This window comes from Polistes canadensis, unplaced genomic scaffold (genome assembly GCF_001313835.1).
Source record: "Polistes canadensis isolate GaletaPanama2010 unplaced genomic scaffold, ASM131383v1 scaffold_5, whole genome shotgun sequence".
In the NCBI taxonomy this organism is placed as follows: Eukaryota; Metazoa; Arthropoda; class Insecta; order Hymenoptera; family Vespidae; genus Polistes; species Polistes canadensis.
In genome coordinates this window covers 1,592,512-1,617,443 of record NW_014569552.1, presented here as the reverse complement: position 1 = coordinate 1,617,443, position 24,932 = coordinate 1,592,512, and the positions used below count along the sequence as shown (strand labels likewise).

At 32.5% G+C, this 24,932-nt stretch overlaps 1 protein-coding gene across 2 annotated transcripts in view; it reads left to right on the top strand.

The window, feature by feature from the left end:
• LOC106788032 (transmembrane and TPR repeat-containing protein CG4341-like) overlaps positions 1-24,932 on the top strand; it is a 209,829-nt gene that overhangs the window by 5,024 nt on the left and 179,873 nt on the right. The window lies entirely within an intron of this gene.

The window sequence follows — 24,932 nt, the reverse complement described above, 5'->3', positions numbered from 1 at the left end:
TAAATTCAATGTTACTATCTTTGTTTTGTTTTATATAGTAATTTATATATTGATATATTGTAGTATTGCATGTATAATAATTGCATATATTATATTAACATGTTAGGTTGTTATATTCGATTGACCAATAAATAATATCGACTTTGTCAATATTTTACATCTTGGTAAATACAATTTTTTTTATTTAATAAATTTCATTGAAAATTCGATAGAAAACATTTCGATATTGCTTATTGACAAATCCAATAATTTGATGTTGGGAGTTTTGTGGTCAGAACTTGACTGTAAATAAATTGGAAAATTTGAAAAAAAGAAAAAAAAGAAAGAAATGACATAGCCATTAAAAAATGAGTACAGAGTTCTAGTTGCAATAATTTTGAATGATAATAATAATAAAATAATAATAACTATAATAATTGTGATATGGGGTGATAGTGTATGTGGAAGAGAGATAAAGGGATAATATTAGCAAATAGATAAAAACGAAAATAAAAAAAGTAACAGAGATAATATGAATTATGAAGAACAATTAAAAGAACAAACTGAGATCGGCAGGTGCAACGCGTACCATTTGCTTCACTTGAAATTCTTGCAATTCCAGAATGTATATATATATATATATGTATATTGGTTTATTTATTTGTACAAAAAGCGCGTACGTATAAAAACGACTTTAGTGCATACAATGACGACGACCTGTGGCCGATGCAACGGCTGCGCGCGAATTTTACCGCAGCTGGCCCTGCATGCATTTATCCTACGATCGAACGAGAGACTCGATGCGCTTTATCACGCTCTGGAAAATGCATGGAAATGCGTGAGAGAGAATGTGGATAAAGGATGGTTCGGAATGTATAATTAGAAATACTTTGTCTCCTGTTATATTTGAGCTTATTGCTATGGTGCAATTTGAAGATAATTTGTTTATCCTTTATGTGCTTTTTTTGGTTCGGGAGCATCGAAATATCATATAACACAATATATTATAATACTATTCGAAGGTACTAGTATGTGTATAATTAAACAAATTGGTTTAATTAGCGAAACTATCATTCAATTGTTGCGTTACCATTTATTCTCTCTCTCTTTCTCTCTCGTTTACTTAAAAAATGATATTTTATATTGAAGAATGAGAAAATTATAAAAAGTTTTTATATAATCTGTCGTTAGAGCGAAGAACGGGTTAAAACGAGAAGTGTTTTTCATTCGGATTTTCTCTTTCACATTTGCATATTATTCGAATAGGTGGAGGGAGGAAAGCTGTTATTGTAACGTCGGTTGAATAATAGTAGTAGTGACAATGGCGGCATCAAAACTTCCGATCTGTAGGTAGCTACTGCATTGTTATAGACAAGTAGTTACTCAGCAGACGGAAAGTTCAATAGCTTTAATCAGCAAAAGTTACATTTCGCCGAAAGTTCAGTCATACGTCTAATTGACTACGCGTTGCGATCATACATGCTGGAACAAGTTTGGATCTCGATGGCTCATAGATTGTGTGATTGAATCGACTCGTGTTTATACGGATATAAACTTTCAATTCGTGTTGCGATTTTACAAGCTTATACTTTACCTCTTCTTATCTTTACCTTTCCATTACCTTATGATACCTACAGTGACTCCTCAAAATATTTGTACACTACAGTATGACTACATTTATGATTACATACTTTGGCTGTTTATAAAGTAATTGCCATTGCCATTATTTTTAGCAATAAGTCATTAATCAATATTGATAAACGTTTATAAATGATTTTAAAAAATCTATGTATAGGTATTGCATGATAATTATTAAACGTAGTAATACCACATCTTTTGTTCACGATAATTGGAAACGATGTTCATTTATTACCTATCTAATATTATTTTCATATTATAAAATAATTTTAACATTTCGTGGAGTAACTATTTTGGTTTAGAATGTATCTTAATTTGTTTGGCATATTTTTTATAAGCTAGTCATACTGTAATGTTCAAATACTTTAAGGATTCACTGTACAAGAAATTTAATTTTATTTTCCATAGAACGTACACTACATATGTCAAAAGTTTCAATTTACTATGTAAGATGAAAAAAATAAATTATATAAATAATATTCATATGAAAAAAATGAATGCCCTTTTGGGTTAATCGAGATAAATTTATGAGGAGGGAGTATGCTTTACATTTTGTATTATTTATTTTTATCGATGAATAAGTATTTATCTTCTAATTTCCTTTATATTTTACAAAAACTCGTGGATTTAAAAAAAGCGGTCCTATGATGTACTGAATGTATCTCGAAATTTCGTTTACCCATAAGATATCGCAAAAGTACGTGGACTTCTCCATAGACCATCATAGAGTGTAGAAAGTCAGATTTTTCCGTCAACCATCTTAAGGTGGGAAAAGTCAACGACTCATCATACATCAACCGCTTTGGAGGCGTGGATAATCAGCCCTCGAGGAGTCCCGTAGATAGTTTCTTTGTGCTTTGAATAGTTTTGAATAATTTTGATACTTATATCGAGAATACTTATACCATCAATAAATTAGATTGACCTCAAATAAATATTTGTCTAAAAAAAAGTGACCAATGTGTGTGTGTGTGTGTTCCGGAAAGAACTGAATAAACTCATGTAAGTTAAATTTAATTAACTCGCATATTTTGCTCATCTTTTATTTCCTATGATTTATCATTAAATATATATTCTCGGGTTATTCAATTCTATCCGCCTTGTGATCGTTTCGGGTAATAGTTGAGCTAGCTATGGCTTTACAAATTAAAATATCAAAGGCCTGTTAGTTTATAAAATTAACTGACGACCATTAATAAATTAAATTAAATCGTTAATAGTTTGTCAACCAGAGTTCTGTCAGCCATTGACCTAAACCGTGCTAGGTAGAATCAAATAATTATCTAAAAAGTATTCTGCCTTAATTTGCGTGGTATTATTTAAAAATAAATTTCATCTTTCTAAATTATATGTCAGCCTTTTTTCATTTTGTCTAATCTCATCTATTCTTCTTTCTCTCTCTCTCTCTCTCTCTCACTCTCTCTAGCTCTATTTATCTAAGATTTCTCGTGAATTGTTAAGACGATCCTAGCCCCTTTTCCATTCTAAGGAAACTGTTACGTCAGAGCCGTGAAACTGCAAGACGCGATGTCGAGCGTTAATAGTTGCCGGAAAAGATATGAGAGACATAAGGAGAGGGAAACGGGTAGGGAAGGTAGGCTGACGGGAAGATAAAGAGGGAGTCAAGCGAAATAGCAAATCTTCAAACAAACAGTGGCTGAAAGGAGTACAGCGCGTGCTCGAGAAGAGAGAGAGAGAGAGAGAGAGAAAGAGAGAGAAAGAAAGATAAAGAGCCTTTACGAATTGAACGAGCTTAGCAGTGGATTATCTTTGCTGTATATAGCTTAACATATAGCTCGCCCGTATGCTCGATAGCGAAGAACTGGAATCGTCTTCTAATGGTTTATATTTCTTCCTTGATATTAAGGATATCGAGAAGAAAAAAGAAAGAGTGTGCTTATCCACTCACTTACAATTAACTTATAGAATTTCCATTCTCTTGACGACGCGTTGAGCATTCGTATGCAGACATAACACCGTGTTGGCACGTCAAGTAGCAAGAAAAGTTCTCAACGTTCTAAAAGTTAAATGTTTAACATATCACAAGGTGAATTTAGAAGACGAGCAACATTTGTATCTCAAAAAGATACGCCGATATTATAATAATTTATGCTTATCGAATTTTCTCTCTCTCTCTCTCGGCTCTGTTACGACTTCTATAGTTATCAAATCGAGTTTAAAAGTTGCCGATCCTGTTTAGTCGTTTTGAAACAAACTTCCTTTACACAAGTCTTGAATTCACGTAAGATGATGATCGACGGTTGTTGGTGCAAACAAGAAACTGTCTCTGTCCTTCGGTCTATCTCTATCTTTCTCTATCTCTCTATCTGCTACTACAAGGAAGTTCGCCATACTCGAGATTGATTCCAGTTTACCTACGTTTTAGTAAATTGCAGTTCGGTCGAGAACGAGGAGAATTTGTGGTTTGGAGTTTAACGGTGTATTAAAAATCATTGCTGTTTACCTAATCTGTCGTCGAGGCCACAATGAAGTTTCCACGCTATTTCTACTATGTTCGTCTACTCAACTTACTATGTAATATAGTACTTACTACCAAGTTTTGTCAAATAGTAAAACAAAACTTTTTATACTTCCTATATGTACGCTTGTCATATGTATGTATGTGTGTGAGCAAACGATGGGAATATATATATATTGTATTTTTTCCCGTGTGTTGTGTGATTGGTGGAAAAAATGAGCGAAGGTTTTTAGAACGAATTTAATATCTGTTTCTTATTAGCTTCGTTAAAGTAAAAAGATAAAAAAATATGTCTTCGAGTGAACGACTCTGCTCGTTCACCGATGAAAAATGTTTACCTTTAAACACCTTATTACATTATGTTTTCTTACGCGAGTAAAAATATATCAATCGGCTTTTTCTTGCTATTAGAGCATACTTTCCTTTTGCCATTATCCGCTCTCGTTATTATAGATACGACGAAGATATGAAGCAATAGTCTTTTGGGTTTATTCATCGTGAATAGATAAATATGTAGGAGAAGATTCACGTACAATACGAATAATAGCATAAACCTTTTATGTGAATTATGATTTAAAAATTAATCTGTGAAAATTGAATGATTATGGGCGTCCCAGAAAATTCCTATTAGACAAATCCATACAATTTATTTTCATCGATTAAATTAAAGTTTAACGAGAGATAGATGATTCGAAAAAGAACATTACGATCGCGATTATATTTTTACAGATGGGAATATTATTATATAAAATATCGAGAGCAGCTTGTAAAAAAGTTAAAGGATTATTGTTCGTGCATATCAAGCATTGTTGAGAAAAGAGAGAAAGAAGAAAGGAAAATAAAATAAGAGGGAAAGAGAAAGATAGGATAGAACGACGTTGAAAATTGACAACGAAAAAGCGCGACGATTGCGTTGTTGGCTTGTAAAGCGAGAGAAAAGAGGTAGAGAATCCATAAATAGAAAAGCGCTTGGAACACATTCCGCACTCCGATCGGATTAATCGGCAAAAAAGCCTATTGTTCTGTCATCGAACCGAAGGCTGACTGACCACCCATCCACCTACTCTCCTTCGGGCTATACGAAGTAATCGAACAAACGAGTTTACAGTGAAACAAACGTCGTCCTATACAGCTCTCTTTCCCATGGGCTTCAGTACCTTTCTCGTATTTTCTTGCATGGATTGCCAGCTAATAGAGTTGTATTTGTTTTGCGATAACAGCAACACCATCAACGGCAAGGACGATTGTATGTATTCACATGTATATATATATATATATATATATATATATATAAATGCATATGTATAGTGGTTACTTACAATATATATATATCCATGTGGTTAAGTTACCAGTCATATCGAATATTTCCTTTCGTACATTCGTCCTTGCAAACTGCATATTAAAGTGACCGATCGCATCGAACCCCGCGGTACGGTTGAATATAATTGTATTACTCTCTCGGTATACGTTCATCAGTTATAGATATGAAGAGAAGGAGGGAAGAGAGAGAAAAACAGAGTGGTACATAGCAGATAGATACATATGCATAGATAGTGTATATGAGTATTAACTGACTTCTGACAGTCCGAAAATTACGTTTTCTTTATGTAGAAATGTTATATGTATCTGGTTTTGGTAAATCCAAAAAAAATTTTTCTCTTATTTCTTTTCAAGAAATAGAGATGAATATATTCGATAGTACGAATCAATCGGAATATATCATAGTACGTCATCAAAGAGAATATCGATAATTTGTTTAACGTCCTTCGATAAAAATATTTTCTTCCTTCAATGTTACGTTAAGATTTATCGTTTTTCGTGTTCATTACTTATTCTATTAAAGTTTAATTTGTTTATGTTGTATCTTTGATATTTCCTAAAATCTATCATTCGTATAAAATATCGAAATATTTTTGATAAATATTATATCGTTTACTTTATAATAAAGGGAACATACATGTGTTTCAAAAACAATCATTTAGAACAGAACCGTTTTCATGGCCAATGAAATTGTCACGCTTGTTGTTTAGTATTCTCATTTTCACTTTTGTTATTTGAGATCGAAACGTTAACGAATCGGTGAAAAATTTATCAACATTTCTATATATTATAGTTCGAAAAAATTTCCGACAATTTTTATTAGTTTAGTCGTTCATCTATGGACGTCATATTGAATACATATTTGATTTCATCTATACGCGAAAATAGTTTTGTCCAATAGTAATCTAGGAAATTGTTTTAATACGAGAAAACACGGTGATAAAAAGAAAAGTGAAACGAAAAAATAAGGAAAAAGATTATAAAGAAATCAAAGCTTCAGACAAATATTTACTACTCTTTACGATCGTGTTCTCTCGTCACGGCAAGTCGAATCCTATGTAAAGAAAAATCAAATAGTCGTTCACCGTTAGTTCCAGCGAACCACAAAACCAGTCGATATTGTTCGTTCTTACGTATTTATATACCTACGTGCGTATTTGAATTGTACGATTTGGTCCTCCGCATGTACTAGTAGTTGAAAGTCGATATGTGTGGTGGCCCAGCCTCGAAGTCGACGTACTTGAAATCGTACGGCATTGTCCCCGTTCACATTTTCTACGAAATAAGTCCAACATCAATGTGGAAATGGAACGCCCGGTAATGGAAGTCCTTTTCTACCTTTTCCCTATTTTTCCTTCTTTCTCTCTCTCTCTCTCTCTCTTTCTCTCTCTCTCTCTCTCTCTCTCTCTCTTGCTCTTTATCTTCTTTTTTCTCTCCTCTCTCTTTCCATGACCGAGACGCTCGGTAGATGCGAAATCGATGCCAGTGCTAGTACCGGAACGTGCCCGCGCAAAAAACGAATCCGAGCAACGTTATAACCCCCTGGCACTCGGAATCGTCCAAGTGAGACTGCAGCTGGGTGGAACATTACGCGTGATGTAGCGGTTATTCCACCCTGTGCTTGTGCGAACGATCGTCTACAGACTTGTCTATACTTTCTATTTTTCTTTCTCTATTGTTTTTTTTTGTTTTCTTTTCTTTTCTCATTTCCTTTCGCGTGTGAACGTGTAGACCGTTTCAAGTGGTTCAAACGTATATATTAAATAAATCAATAGATATATTTAAGTAGTTAATAAAATAAAATACAAAAAAAAATAAGATTTATTGAGAAATATCTTCTCATACGATTTTGTTCTCATCGTATTCTAATGTATCTTATCATTTGTTATACATGCAAGTTAAATTTGTTTCCTTCTACCCGTTTTTCGATTAGAATCGTATTGATTTCTACCGTGCTACCCGAAACGGGGCAAGATTTATTGTTATTAAACGAAACAGAAATATACGGGTGGACCAGCAATTGGATCACTTTTTATTATAATGTTTTATTATACCTATATATATTCTACTCGGTATATACGTGTGTGTGTTTATGTGCGTGTGTAATAACATGTGATAAGTTTTTCTTCTTATTGTCGGATAAAATCAGCTCAGATGATCTTTAGGTCAATACTCTTATCCACGGTGATCGTTCGAATAGTTGAGCTTGATAGACCTCTCTCTCTTAGCTCATTTTCCCTCTTGAGGGCTCTTAGCGAGCCCGTATATGAGCAGAACGTTCGACAAAATTTCTACCTATACTACTTGTTTTTTATCTTTATTCTTTTTGTCTTACGAAGGAAGGAAAGAGATGGATGAAGTACGCCAAGAGAAGGATCCTTCGCGTAAAATCGCGTTTTCCGAATCGTTACGTCAAATGAAAGATAGAAAAGAAAAAGTGAGAGAATGGATAGATGTTAGAGAAAAGTGCGGGACCTACTACAATCGTCTTTAAAACCGAGAAAGAGGGGTTGGAGAAGGATCGAAGACTCAGATAACGCGATTCCGTCTTTCGACATTTTCTCGAGATTCTTTTTCGAACAGTGGAAACTACTACCGGCATGCTTTTGACAAAGTTTCCTATCAGAAAGCTTAAAAGCGTTCGCGGATTTACTGGTGCAATGATTCTCTCTCTCTCTCTCTCTCTCTCTCTCTCTCTCATTCTATCTTTCTCTCTTTATTTCTGTCTCACTTGTTATCTCTCATTTCGAATTGGTCCAGTGGTTCGCCGTCAGCATCCACCAAGAACACGACACCACGTTTGAAGCAATTTCATTCACATAGTTTGTCGATTCAATTCGATCGACTTAACTCATTATTACCTGTCGTGAAACGTTTAAATCTCAATCGCGGCTCCCGGTAGTCCGCATAATAGCATCGCGATATAGTCGCATGACGGCACTGCATTTACGCGCGATCTAAACTCACATAATGCTGTCACTCATATCGGTAATTTAGCACTGTTTCACGTTCCGATAAGGCATGAAGATAATTGTTTCAGGCCGGCAATCGTGCGGCTTTGATATTTCCTCGCTGGTTCTATTAATCGTTAGGAAGTACAATTACTATGTTGCTTTCAAGTCATGCTCTAATCAACTTCTTTCATCTTTTATTTTTCCGCTATTAAATTACGTAATAATTTATATTCATAGGTTATTATTTGTGTTGAGTAACACTAGTTATATATTTCTTATAATATAGTTATTTATATATAAGGATTAAAATGTATAACATTTTTTTTAATCTACAGAAGTTTCTAAAAACCGCTTTGCCGAACTGAAAATTTATAAAAATTTTTTTTTTTGGAGCGGCGGCATCTTAGGCCTATACTTTTTTTTTAGCAAAACTATAACTGGTGATTCATAAAGCAACATTAATTTCTGTTTTATTTTCTTTATCTTCGTAAAGTGACTTTTGACATTGTTTTTTAATATAATAGATGTAATATTACTGTACATTATATTGTACTATGAGTTTCAAATTATCTAATTTAGTTTTAACGCGAAAGAAATTGAATTATACGAGGTTTGTATAGATACATACTTTTCTTATTATATCAAATGTCTTGTTACATAATGGTTCTCATTGTCAGATATGAAATTAATATGAAAAATTTGGTCTTCATTGTTTAGTGAATGGGTTTAGTACCTATTTATCAATTAGAGATATCCATATCGGAAAAGAATAATTTATTTATTTCAAATCTTTTACAGATTTAATATTACTGTATAAGTACAATACTTACCTTTTCTTTTGTTCTTCTCTTTTCTTACAAATTTAAGTGATTAGAACGCGTAATGTAATATTGTGATAAGCTGGCACTGTCTCGCCGTCTAACCGTCTCACAACGAAATCGGATTACGGATCTCTGGATGTCTCTCATATCATTCCGCATAATTTTATACTTCTTTCGTAATCCCTCTAGTCACAGTTATCCACCTCCAAGTATTACATTACGAAAAAGACAGCACTCTACGAAAGACAAGTACTGTTTCTCGAAAAAGGCGAACTAACCCGGTCATTCAAACTTTCACTCTGCTTTAATTATTTATCTATAATATTTATTATACATTTAACTCTGTGGGTACATTTGACGACTGAGGCTCGTCACGAAATTTTTTGGCTATGTGCCAAATGACGAGTCTAACTCATCATTCGAGTTTAGACAATATTAAACATGTATATTCTTGTTCGTTTTAGAACAATTGGTATCAATTATAAAACAGAAGAAACAATTATAGTTTTACCAACAAATTAAATCTTTTCCATATGCAACATTTGCTTTAAAAGGGTTTAATTGTTAGATGTTTTTTCATCTGTATCTTTGTACTTGTTATCTTTCTTCTATTTAAAGTATTGATCTTTGGAATTATTTTAAATGATATTATTGCGAAAAAAAAAGACAGAAAAAGGAATGAAGAGAGAAGAAGAGAAACTATTAAATTCAAAACGTCCTCCACCTACATGAAAAAGCGATGCACGAGAGACATTCCGTACATACGGAACTTGCACGGCGTAGAGCATGACGGGTGGGAAATTACACGGAATTAACACGGAGGATTGTTTGTAATAAAGATTAATAGCAGGCTTTGTAACGACTGCGTTTGATACCGCCCGCACCAATGCTAAACTTCCCCTCACCTCCTCGCAACACTTGTCCCTCCTCATTCTCTCTCTCTCTCTCTCTCTCTCTCTCTCTCACTCTCTCCATATACAAGGCTGAATGTTGTTTGTGTAATCAACGCAACGAACAGAGACCGTCTGACAGTGCAGGAAGGAGAAACTACTGCTCCTGTAGCGTGTAATTCGTAATTCTGCACGGTGCATTATTTTCCGCTCTGTCGCTTCCCCTCTTGCCATCCTCACGCATTTTCGTTCATATGTCTCTCTCTTCTTTCACTTTTTCACCTTTTCCGCCATTCTCTCTTCCTCTTTCTTTCTTTCTTTCTTTCTTTCTTTCTTTCTCTTTCACCTTTCCCCCCTCCCCTTAGACCCCCGTCGTCTTTCTCCTTTTCTCTGTCGTTTCTATTATGTAACATATACGGGGCAAAGAACCTAGTTATTAAATACTTAAGAGCATAGTTTGAAAAGAATATCTCATATGTGACCGTATTCCACATTTTTCAACTTTACCTAAGGGAACGAATATTATTTGATGAATATAATAATATAGTATAGGTTGAAAAAAGAATTCACTTATTTTATTTTATTACATTATTAAAAATGTATAATATAACATATTTATATATAAGCATTAATTATTACGTAGTATATATATATAAAAAGTAATAAAATATCAATTAACCTTTTCTCTTAATTATGATACATCTGGAATATGAAACCAGGCGTTTACTTGCAAATATATAAAAAAATTTCACTAAAAATGCGTAGAAAGCACAATGTTCTTATACGTATATTATAATTATTAATTTTACATCGTTATAAATTATAATTGTTTGTTGAAATTAAAAATTCTATGGCAAACTATTAAATAAACTGAAGTGAACAATTTTAATGAGAAATAAATACAATTTATTATGTTTGAAATACCATATACCGATGAGTTTCGTTTATTTATCTAGCGATTTATTTTGACGAAAAAACAAAACTCTAAAAAAGTTTAACGAATACAGAAATATTTCATAATTACGTGAATAAATTCTATATCTAGAAATAACAAAAATATTCATTTAATATAAAAATATAATTTTTTTAAAATTTAACAATTGAAATGTAAAAATTGTTTAAAAATCATTTACGCTTGATAATTTGATTATTTAAAATATTATATTTCAAGAGCAAAACACAAACTATTTCAATAATTCGGATAGTTTACCGTACTGATTAATAATATTAAACATTTATTTGATCAATATGCGGGGTATTATTAAATTCTGCTATTCATTATTCCAATTTTATATAATACTTTTAACTATGAACGCAGTTATGTATTATTAATACTTATATTCGTCGGATGATACAAATCCAGTTTATTTCATTTGAAATTTCTCGAATGTAAAATTTTCTTTCATTAACACGGCATGTAGGTACGTACATTTGTAGCGGAATGTGAGCTCCAAAGTTTGAGATTACAAATGGAAAATTGTACGATGTGCAAATAGCGTGGGTGGAAAAAGAAGTTTCTCAAAAACTGTGCCAGAGAAGATTGCGAATTATGCGACTGATTCAAATTCTTTCTGAGACTAGATATCTATGTATATAGAGTAGAAAATTTAAATGAGTATACTTAAAGAATGGTACTTACTTCTTAAGAAAAAATAATAGTTTTTTTTCTTTTTTAAGAATAAATACAATGATAACTAACTTTTTCCAAAAGTTTTTAATGTTTTTTATAGGCTAGTTTAATCATGTATACAATTTAAGTGCTCTTTCTTTCTCTCTCTCTCTTTAATCTAACTCTTCTATTCTGTATACAGTTATATGTTACAAGCATTACGTTTAAAAATATTGTAATAATAATAGCTTTCTTGGTATTAAAATGTTATATTAACTAACATATTATTTAATTAACTAACTATTATATAACTATTATATTAACTAACATTCGATAGTGTCCGAATATTTTTGTGACCTAAAAATTAGTGACTTCTTCAATTCTTTTCCATTATCAAAACAATTATATATGATAAATAAATATTTTTTGTATTTTTGTTATCTAAAACGGATAAAATTTTTTATAGAGAACATAGAAAAACTATCCTAGACCGTTTGTTTGTTTTATACTTAAATAGATCGACTGTTAACACGGCCGTCTAACTGGCGACGTTCCTTTACCCCCTTATTGCTGATACACATATACGCCCTACTTTAAACACCATGGACGCCTACTATATCATAATTCCTTTCCATAAGAGAAATAATTGCTTATTCTGAAATCGTTTTAAGTATCCATATATCTATGTACTTGCATGAAAAGATTTGTTATTTTAGAGATTTTTTAAATATAAAATTTTCTTTCCGATGTCATTTAGTATTAATAATGTAATCATGAAAGCTTTGGAATTAGAAACGATGTCACGTCTTTGGGTTCTGTAGCCCGTTAGATAGTCGTCGTAGCGACCACCACGATGGTAGAGAACGAAGATAATTAAACCACGACTCTACGACGTTCCTTCGTTCCTTTCTTCCTTCCTTCCTTCCTTCCTTTGTTCTCGTTTTCGTTCTTCTGTCGACGTCTCGATTACACCATATACCTCACGCCGTACTGAGAATGAGAATTTAAGATGTAAGTGATCTTTACGACAAATATTAACAAAAAATGTTCTCTAATACTTTTATTCCGAACATTAACTATAGTCGTCACATCCATGCGAGAATTTGTGGATATTTACATTTATAATAATTTTTATATGGCGTCCATGTAATGATTAATTAGTACTACGAGTAGTGTAAAGTGATCCTCTTGGCTATATAATCAATAATATATCAAATATATTATAATTCTTTGTAAGAAAAGGTTTTTTTTTATTAAATAATAATTAATTAATGTTTTAAAATATAATCTTACAATTAAATATATATTTAGCACGCGATAAATATGTGATTACATTTCAGTGAACATTTACCTTATTTTATTCTTTTTCAAATACTCATATTTTTCTTCCTACAGGTTATTATTCTCTGTGTAATAGTCTCTCTACAACTATAATAAAGAAATATTTCTTATAAAATAACGTATATTTACGCAACCTTATTTATTTTTAAACAAAACAAATGTAATATTGTACTTTCTTATACACTTACTTATTATGTATGTGTTGTCTTTAACGATAAAATTTTTAAAAACTCCTAGAACTGATCTATTAGCGACACCTATAAGTTGTGTATTTGTAATAAACAATAAATATGAAAAGCTAAACAGCCAGCATTGTTTCGTGAATATCAGTCATCGGGCGAGTATTGTAGCAATCAAATGTAGATAGATAAAGTAAAAAATGTTAGATAGATAAAGTACTTACAAATTTTAATATCATTTTCAGAATCTCATCAACAGTATACACGTAATTATACAATTATACAATTAGGTTAAGTCAAATTATAGAATATCGTTGATGCAGGAAATTCTTCGTAATAATTTGCCGTTTACGATCTACGTCATCATTCAGTAGCAAATAGCATAAAATTACACGTTGTTACTGGCATGGCTATTTCAAGATAACGGTGCCATTATCATTAACGTTTAAACAACCTCGATCGACGTTAGAGCAGTCGCCATTAAGCGTTCTATTTTATGGATTAATTATTATCGTTTGATATAAAAAGAAACTTGCTTGTTAACGAGATGTTACTTATGCGAAACAAGACACTATACACTACTACGAGAAGATACATAATAAAATGGTTTATTTTAATAGGGAAAATTCGTAGCATCGTCGAGTCTCGTATTCATTTCTGTAATAACAACGTCCGATCGGTTTTCAATAAGTTTTCGGATCGACACCGATAGCAATGATGATACGTGTATAACGTTTTCATTCTACTCAACGTTCTAACAACTTCGATCATAAATAAATCGATGCTACCACCGAACGACATTATTATTATTAATGACTTTGTAACGATGTGAAACATGCTTAAATGGATATTAGAAGCGAGCGTTGTGTAAAACTGGCGGAATAGTTTGGCAAAAGCGTTAGCAGTCTCGTGTAAACGGTGTCATTATCATTTTACCGTACTTACCATTCGGTAATTACGGCCGTATTCATCACGAACACGCAGAGGAAAAGAGAAAGAGGGGGTAAGAAAAAAGAAAAGAATGAAGAGAGAGAAGGGAAGATAGTGGGTTGGCTATCTAACTCCGATGATGTTGATTAGATCGTCGTGAAACGAGGAGAAAGGGGAGAAAATTGTTTTTACGTGTTTTGTCCTATACGTCCATGACAACGGATATAAATCTATAGAAATTTATAGTCGATCTGGTCGGTAATTTTTTGTCTCAAATAACGACAATGTCGTCTATTTTTCTCTATCTTTATACTTTGTATAAACGTCCGGCGTTAAACGTCATAAGATATCTTCTAGAGATAACCAACGTAGTCAGCAGCGATAAATGTAACGAGAATTTTCACTAGTGTTTGTTGTCCATAATAGTGACGATGCCTTCATTAGATGCTCTTTATGACATCCTTTTTTTTTTTTTATGTTAGTTAGTTTATTCCCTCTATACACGTTACTTTTCATTATCGAAATGTTTAATCTAATATCTATATACATATAGGTGAATGTATAATTTGTAATATATGTTTGGTTTTTACTTATTACACAAGTAAAACTCGTATATACATATTTAACCTTTTAAATGGGAATCTAATTTACTAATAGCACATTTACATTTCGTGTTCGTCGTGGCAAATGTTTTATATAAAAACAGGAAATATGTAAGGACACAATTAACGCGATTATTAGATAATAGGGATTCCAAAGTATATGTATATATTCTTGCTTTAATCATAAAAATGCATTAGGTTTATAATTACTTGTATCGTTTTCGAAGGTATTTCCCAATGTTGAGTTAACTCGTCATTTTTAGTTAAAAGGTCAAAGTTTTATATATCTGGGTTTTTTTTTAAATTCAGAATTGAATAGAGAAATTTTAAAGTTCTTCCTATTTAGAAAAAAGATTATTTTTCAGTCTACCTAGTATTAATAACGATTCGCTGGTCTGAAAAACAGCCGACCCATTTCTACTCGGAGACTCGGTGTGAAATGTTAAATTTAAGTAGCACATCTTGACGCTGCGTGCACGAATGAGGATCGTCTTCCAGGTATGCACACTTGATGAATTAAGTCGAAGAGGCAGGCTTATCCTACTGAATGTACCGTTTTTTCGACGTAATTCTTATGCCCTATGGATTACTTTTTTTCACGCTAACTATATCTTATTTTATCTTTAATAGGAAAATTCGATCTCATTCACTTTCTCTCTCTCTCTTTCTTTTTTTCTCTCTATCTTTTGTGTTTTATAGATAATCTGCATTAATTCCTTATTTTTTGCAATACGTTTTCTATTTATCATATTCGATAATAAGGTTTCCGTTACTATAGAAATTAACTGCGTCATTTTATTAAAATATTCTATTTAAATACTCTTTAAATATATCTTGACAATTCGATCATCATTATTTGATTAATTTCATCTATATTTAATTAAGAGACGAGAAAGCAGATATAAAAATCAAATATTATTTATAACACGAAACGCTTTTTTCATTTCGATAAATCGTTATTTTCTTAAATTTATTCTTAATCAAAAGATAAAACAGTAGTTTAATATCCTAATAATCTTTTTATGAATATTTTACTTTAAAACTAATTAAAGAAAAAGAAAAAAATGACAAATGAAATGTCACGTAAAACGGATCAATTAAATAATCACATTTAATTTCCATTTTTCTGTTATTTCGACGAAAAAATAAAAATTTAAATGTCAATTTTAATTTTGTCCTATTATTTCGTTCACGTGGGGGTTAATAAGAAAAGCGCGTAACGCTTTCGGAAGGTTTATTTTCTTGGTAAGACGGTGAAAGCGATTTCGTAGCAACAAATTTCGTTTCTCCTACCTTCGTTTCTGCATAACACGCAACGCGTAAAAGATGACAAGAAAATTTTCGGTAAGCTTCTTTAGCAGGCGCGCCAGAGAATTACCCCATGAAAGTGAAATACAGCTGCCTGCTCAACGAAGCTTTCGGAGATTGCCTAGAAACTATGAGAGAGACGATGATGACTAGAAAGAGAAATAAGCCAAGAGAGAGAGAGAGTAAGGTTGAAAGAGTGGGTGGAAGAAAGGATAAGGGAAAGAGAGGGCAAATAACGAGTATGTGTGTGTGTGTGTGTGAGTGAGAGAGAAAGTGAAAAAGACGGTAGGGAAAAAGAGAGAAAATATGGGAAACAGGGGGAGAGTGAGTGAGAGTGAGAGTGAGAGTGAGAGAAGTAGAAAACGAGAGTAAGAGGGAGAAAAAGAGAAAGAGAGAGGAGAAGAAGAGAAAGGTTGAAACGATTCATCATACTTTATGACGATCTTAACGTTTGCATCGTAAATTGGTTAGCTTAAGACAATAAGACAGTTCAAAAACAAGTAGTATAAAGATCTCTTTTCCTTTCTTTTTCTTTTTTCTTATCTTTTCAACATTACCTTCATTCTTATTTGACTGGAATATTTAATCGCCCTTTCTCTGAACTAACAACTAGACAATAATAAAATACATTGGTTTAATAAGATTTAACAATATATAATTTCACGATAAATAAATTGTGTTAATTTACTCTCATACAACTCCGGCAATTTTATTATTATCTTTATAAATTTTTTGTTTTACTGGTTCGAGTAACTTTTTTACAAAAACCTTTTCACGCGTAGCCTCCACACACATTTCCAAAAATTGTATGTAGAATTTATTTGTTCTATGCGTGGTTGTTTATTTTCCTTCTAATTTAATTTCTGATGTTTTCTACGAATATTTTATAGTCTGAGGATAAAAAAAAAAAGAGGTGTTTTTTTAGCTAGGTGAAAGAAAAAAAAAAGAAGATTTTACCCTCTTCATTCTCGTGGATAACTTTTCTCATTACAAGCTATGTAATTTTCTTCGTAGAGATTCTTATAAGTTTTCGATTTACTATTTTTACATTTATCCATCCTTCGTAAAGTATCTGCATTAACGAGACGAGTTTGAAAGAGGGTAAAAAGTATACTCATTTGATGGATGAAACCAAAGAAATGACGTATCGTAAAATGTACGGATTAGCATTAAAAAGACAAAAAGCATTGCAACACTTTAAAACGCGTCAGGGACACGTTACAGGGATAACTTAATCTGGTAGATGCAGGTTCGTCTAGACGGTGCTTGTAATGATCCAAAGTCCCGGCCGGCTTAGGTGAGCTAATTCTTTTTTTATGACCGTTTTATCTCGCTCAGCTCGCTTTTATTCTGTAGCTGGGAGAAGTCGAGTCCCCCCTTTTTCCCTTTCTTACGCGTAATTGTAATATTACAAGGGGCAAAGGGGGTAATACCTCAGTTCGCTTGTTTTCTTATAGAATGTAAATTGTAGAGCGGAGCGCGCGACTAATTAATTGCCCGTTTAAATAATTCGTTTCCTTTGTCGCGAAGAAATAAACGGGAGTAAAAGAGAACGTGGAAGAGTTTGCTTGATGAAAATTTGAGCTAGCCTCGTTCTTGTTTCTTTTTCTCTCCGCCTTTCTCTTTCTCCTCGTTCGTAGAAATTATTCTATAAGATTGAAATATAATATTTGGCGAATTAGAGAGAAAGATATATATATAAAGAAATAGCGTGTACAAGGGTGTACATGCACGTGTGTTAACATTAATCTTTGCAACGACATAAAGCCTTAGAGAAGGAACGAGCTTTCACAGAAATATATTTACACTTTCCGATTTATCGTTGCTTTTAGGCGAAGCTATTACATAAAATAAATTTTGCGGAAACGTAAATGTAAATGGGGGTGGGGGCAGGGGGAGGTACTGGTTTTGGTTGCGACCATGTCGCCAATGCCTTCCTAGATTCAAACGAATGAAATTCGTTCGCAAGACGAGATATTGGCTGCTAAAGTAGAAGGTTTAGCGAGATATCAGCAACTTGGTGCAAAACCGATAAGGCTTTGAGTTTTTTCTTTCTCTACCCGAGTCGTCGTATCTCGTTTATTTGTACGTATGTGTGTGTATGTGTGTCCCTATTCGTGTGTGTAGATTGTATAAGCTCCAGCAGGAGTAGAGAATAGCATTTGCAATGTAAATTTTCACGTTGCGCAAATAAAAGCTTTCCTCGGACCACCAATGGTGTTCGGGCACGGCGATTTCCTGGAATCAATCCCTTATTGAACAAATATATAAACATTCGAGATTCGGCACACGCGTTCACGAGAATGTATCGAAATGATGGGAGAAGACTTTCATGGAAAAGGAGAAGGAAAGAGAGTCAACACGTAACGAGATCTCCATATGATTTCTTTTACATAGGTACGTATGCGTGTTTGCATGCATATATGTACTATATTGTATATATAATGTATATAAACATATTTATATATATACATATACGTACCACAGAAAAATCTAAGCTAAACTTTGTTTTCTCAAACATATATCGCCTTCCATCTTCTTATTTCCTTATAAATTTGGGACAGAAGAAGAAATGTAGGTTATCGATATTTTCTCACTAAAAAGTATATTCCTAAGAATTTTCTTTTATTAACGTACTTTTATAAAGGATTTTATGGAAAGATAGAACACAATGTCTCACAGGTGTGAATCGTTCGTTATTATAAATTCCAGACAAAAATTGAAATATAGTGGTTTATTCTAAAATGTCTTGCATTATATACTTATGTATATATATTGTAAGCATACAAATTACAAACAGAAAGTTATTTTTTGAAGAATTTTAATTTACTTATTTTTTATTCGTAGAAGTACCACATGCAAGAGACTAGAATTCAATGCTCCTTTAGAAGTACCTTACAAGTGTATATTTCGCATTAATACAAATAATGATCACGTTATATAAGCTATTAATGTTGCTCCTTGTTTTCGCCGTAATTACGCGTAGCGTAACGACGCTTAACGATATCAGTTTCGTTTCATCAAGTTTACTCGTGAAAGGGTAATTTGTTAATAAATATTTTTAATCTCTGTACATCGGTAACAAATTTTCTGTCTCTTATTTTTTATAAGCTCGTGCAACTTCTTTTTATTATCGTAAACTTCGCAGGACATGATCTCAAAAAGATCCTGTTTTATTCTTATTATTTTATATACGTAATTTTTATCTATATCTAAATACATATAACAAGTCATTTATATCGTTCGAAAAGAATTAAAACAACGTTCGAAAATAAGTTTGAAGATAAATAGGTTGACGTTAATCGCACAAACTCAAATTTATGATGATAATAATAGTTATCGGAGTACTCTTTATTACTTATTCTTATCACATTATCATCATTATTATCGATTCACATTCGAATATCGATTGCGATTAAGATACTTCTAAAGAATGTTATTATCCTTAAGTATGCTTATATTAGCCCATTAAAATTAGCTGAACGTTAATTTTTCTTCGAGACTTTAATGATTATGGTAGATCGTCTAACAAAAAAAAAAAAGAAAGAGAGAGAGAGAGAGAGAGAGAAGAAAAATGGAAAGTCCAAGGCGATATCAGTTTAATGCCCAGACCAAATGGCGTCTAACTCACTTCGTTCACCTCCTGTCTTATGATACACGCACATGCGCGCGCACACACATTTTCCCTTAACTTCGTTTTTCTCTTTTACTTTTTGTGAAGTAGCCGTCGTTTGTAAAACCAAAAAAAGACGCTTTTATAAGGCTACTAAGCGTGTGTGGAGTCAGCTGACTACGTATTTGCGAACGCCACGAAATAGTTTAATAAAAGAAGAAAATAGAAGAAAGAAATATAATATATGGGAGTGCATTTTGGAAAAATAATTCCCTAAAATTTCTTTCCACATTTTACTGTGTGTACTTATTTTTGAAAAATAATAGAAATCTACGCTTTATTTTTACTTGGGTTTTTTTTTTTTTTTCAAGTGAGCGGAAGAAAAAGTAAATTCTAAAGAAAAATGTTCGTATAAAATGAAAAAATAACATCATCCTACTCTCGAAAATGTATTGTTGCACGACCGATGCTTTGATCGGTACTACGTTATTTATTTATCGCTAAAATGCCGTAGCCGTGTATTGTTGTTGCGTTGTGAATTATTGAATGATGCTCTGACGATGCGCCCCGCTTGGTGAATATGTTGCTTGCAGCTATGCGGTTTGCTGATGCGATTCTTGCGTTTTCTTTCTTGGTATTTGTTCTGTTGCGTTGTCAGGAGCAGATGCGATTTCGAGTAGTTGTTCTTTGTGATGTTGAATGAATCGAATAATGAGGATTTAATGTATTGTGACCGAATGACGATTATAGTGTTGTTTCGTGGTTTTTTATAGGAAGAAGATAATCGTCATTCCTTCCCTAGATTGATTGTCTAATAGCAGGAAAGTCCACCCTAATAGTCCGTCGATGTAGAAGGTTAACGTTTTTAGTGGATGTGATAGTGAAAACTATGCAACGGGAGAAACTTATTTAGGATAAAGGAATTCGTTTCTCTTGGTAGGAACGCACGTGCTTACTTAGCAAAATGACATGACTTGAAAAGTCTGTCGGCTGAAGGTTTTGTCGCACCGATATCTCTCGAATAATCTCTGGATTTGTTTGTCAGTTTTATAGTCTTTAAGAATGTGCTATGATATCTTCTCTGCATCTTCGAGTACGATTCTCACCGGTCGAATGGTATTAAAAAAAAAAATATGCTGTTCGATTAATTCCTTACGTTACGTTTTAACGTAAAATGTGTAGTACAAAAATTTTAACAATTTCGTGATGTAATATTACCGAACATTAAAATAAGTAGAATAGAATATTGTAAATAAGAGATATAATATAATTTAAATAACTAACGATGACGGAATATCGTTGCTAAAGATATTCTATGAAATGAATGATATTGTAAGTGGTGTTTGAATGGCTCAACGTTCGTGTACATATATATTGTAAGTACGTTTTGAGGTCAGTTAGAATATCAGTAGTATTGGTGTAAATATATAGAGGCACGAATGTATGAGTAAAAGATTGTTAGAAAGTGATAAAGGGTTTGAACAGCTCACTTGTGTCGTAGAGTTGCATAAAGTTGCATAGTATTCTATATAATAGTATACTATTACACCCAGTCTTATATAAAGTTTCAAACTTTATTTAATTAAATGTATTTATTGTTTGTAGAAATTACTTGACTACAATATAAACTCATTTTATTTTGTTTTGTATAATATCGAACGAGAAGAAAGATTTTTCATTAATGAAATGAAAAAAAAAAATGAGATACAAGTAATAACATAAAATAAATTAGAGCATATAATTTGTATAATTAAATAAGTTGATTTACGAATGTGATAGACAGAATAGAAAACTCTTGTATGTATTATTTTCGATCGCATTCGATCAATGTAGACGCAAGAGGATGTAAAAGGAGGTAAAGGGGTTATAGGGGTGGGAATTAGTGGGTAACAAAAATTCGTTAAGCCCAGAAAGTCATTCCGCTTTCTACACAAATGAGGTGTTCTCTCGCGGCCGGGAGATAATGGCATTACGATTTGCCCTGGACGGGAGCATTTAAATGGAGGCAAAAATCCATTTAAATGGACCCCAAGCTAGCTAGCAGCCAACTCAAACGATGTAGGTGATGTTTAGAGAGGAAAAAGGATAGGGAAGAGAGAAAGAGAGAGACCGACGTGTATTGCATTTGTGTATGTGTATGAGTGAGTGTGTGCACGCTTGCTCGAGTATACGAGGCACGCCACTTGTGGGACTCTCATACAAACCCTACACTCAAACCATACATACTTCGCTAGCTACTCTATATTCCGTTCGACGAGCGTTACCGTTACTTTAGCTCGTGCGAGCTTTCGCACCTCGGCACCTGTAACATCGCCACCATCATCGCCAAGTTCTTCTTTTGCAAATCTTTACGTCCATGTTGGTGGCCACCATCTTTCTCCTTCTTCATCTCCGTTTTGAAAATTTGTCTCGTCTTCCAACATAAATATATTTTTAGAAGAACTATTTTTAAATATACATTCGCGCTTCAGATAGATATTTTAGAAACGTTTTGTGAATTATTGTCAATTTTACTTATCACGAATTCTTAGGTATATATTGTATATACAAATTTTTCTTGATTTTTATTATCAACAATAGTTAAGTTTATCGTGGAATAGTAATAAAAGTGATACAAGTTCTCTCATTGAGGTTTGTAATAGACTTCCAATAAATTAAATGAAGCACGCGACATATGAGCAAACGTTCGTCTCCTCTTTTGTTTATTATTGCTCGAGTCATGTATCATAAGTTTTATATGAAAATAATATCAGTCGATAATTTACGATTAATTAGAGTATAAAATTATATATGCAACAATTATTATTATAGACAAAAAATTGTATGTCGATATAGAGATATGTGATAAAGAATAATTAAATATCTATCGTTACATTTTATTTTTTACTGATTTAAAAAAAGAAGACTTTTAATTAATTGTAATAAAAAATAGAAAAATAAAATAGAAAAAGAACGTATTATTCTTGATGAATTCTATTTGAATGATATATTTTTAATATCTTTTCGTCACTATTCTTATAATAAATTTAATATTGAGTCCTATTTTTCGTCAGTATAATTTATCTCTTTGGGTTCTACTTACTATTATCGTTGAATTATATAATTAGCTTTGATAGCTAGGGGGCTTTCGCTTTCCTCGTTAGAAATCTAATTCGTAGGTCGAACGTTCGTTAGACATTAAACATTTGACACTGAGATTGCTGTGACTAGTCCGACTTGCCGCGAGATATTTGAGAAAATCGAACGTGCTATCGCGTTCCTTTTGAGAGCACGAAATTCCATGTATGTACATATATCAGTATGTATTATATGTATATACGTATATATTATATATAGATAGGAGTAGGTCGAAGTTTCGTAGGAATTGTTTCGTGTTGAGAAATTCAAACTCTCGACAACTTCCTACGATTTGCTTTTCCAATGCAAATGATACGTGCGAGTTCGTGTACTTCCTAAGTTTCTATACTTCATTCTAATCTTTCTTCTTTAGTAAGATCTTTCTTTTCTGTTCCTTCAGATCGTTTTGTGTTATATACAATTAGACTAATATTCTCTTATCATGCAAAAAATATTGAACTAAATAAATAATCTTCTATATTATCGAAGAGAATTTAGAGATAAAAATTAATGAAAAGAACAAAAATCAATCATTGTTTATTTAATTACTGTTAACACTATGTACTTTTTGAAAGAAAATATTTTAACAAAAGTTTATTAATATTATTATTATTATTCCAATTAGAGACACGCATACATGCAAGCTTGTTTAAATATGAATTTCCTTTAAATTATATCATGTCAAAAATGATGTTATCGTTTAGTCGTTATTAGTCGTTTATAAATGAATCGTGGCATTCAGTACTATCTCGGAAATTAGGTGCAGAGGTGTTAGATAACAGCGACTGATAATCAAAATTTATTTCGGGAATCCATTAGCGCCAGCGATACTACGTGCATCCAGAATGAATTATGCAATTACGTTCCACACCGCCGGGGGAGTTTCATCGGCGGCGAGCCTAAGGCTCTTAAGGGCTAAGATGGGGGAAATTTATTCATGCTGCTTATTTCCTCTCTCTCTCTCTCTCTTTCTCTCTTTACCCTCTTCTCTCGATCACTCCTTCTCTCTCTCTCTCTCTTTTTCTCTTTCTATCTTACTCGATATCGTGCCTGATTAAATGGATATGTTTTACACGGCGGGCCGTCGTACGACGAAGGCCTCGACGTTTACTCTTAATCGAATTTCTCAACGTAGACGACGAAAACGAGGAAGACGAGAACGAGAACTGTGATGTCAAACTCGTTCGAGCTATTTAACTAACCGTGGTGTTATATTAATTTTCGCGTTAAAAGTAGTCCGCTAGTTATCAATTAAATTCCTTAATAATATTAATAACCCTTTCCTCGTGATATCTTTTCAATGAATATTAACGGAATGATTAAGAGGGGGGGGGAGAGGGGGAAGGGATAGGGTTAATTCGGTCGTAAGTATATCATTAACGAAACGAAGAATGTAAAAGTATTCCATGAAAATCTTTCACATTATTCTATATGAACCTTGAACGCTACTGTTCGTTCGAACGACATTAATATCATCCGAAAGCACAAGATATAGCTTTAAGAGATTTATCGATGCCAAGATCCCACGGGAATGTTGTCGTGGATTTTCTTATCAGTCAGAAACGAAACTTAATTAACGGTCATCCTATGTGAACGAGTAAATCGAGAATTGGTGAGATCCTTCTGCCTTGGGAAATCTTTTTCCATCAATTCTTTTCTTACAAATATTTTCTACTAATAATGTTATATATTCATATATATATATATATATAATATATTTTTTATTTATTATTACACATTTAAACTCAGAGATAGTTTAATGTACACTTACTGCACATAATTTTCAACATATAATTATCTTGGAAATAGGAGATTCAACGAATAAATGTTAACTTTTTCTCGACTTATTTTTACATGTAAAACCATCCCCCAACTCGTTTGTATACCTTGTATACGTGTCATGTACACGTAATGGTGTACGATTTTAAGAGACACTCATTGTGTGTAATTTAATTAAATAAGAAAGTATATAATTATATGTTACGATAAAATAATTAAATATATAATAAAATATTATACCACTGTTTATCACGATATATCTTGATTTAATATCAATTAATTGTTATTATCAATCGCTGATAAGCTTCAAATTAAATGGATGTAATTTAACATAAATTATGATCCAGCTAGTTCTGCATGCGTAAATGAAATA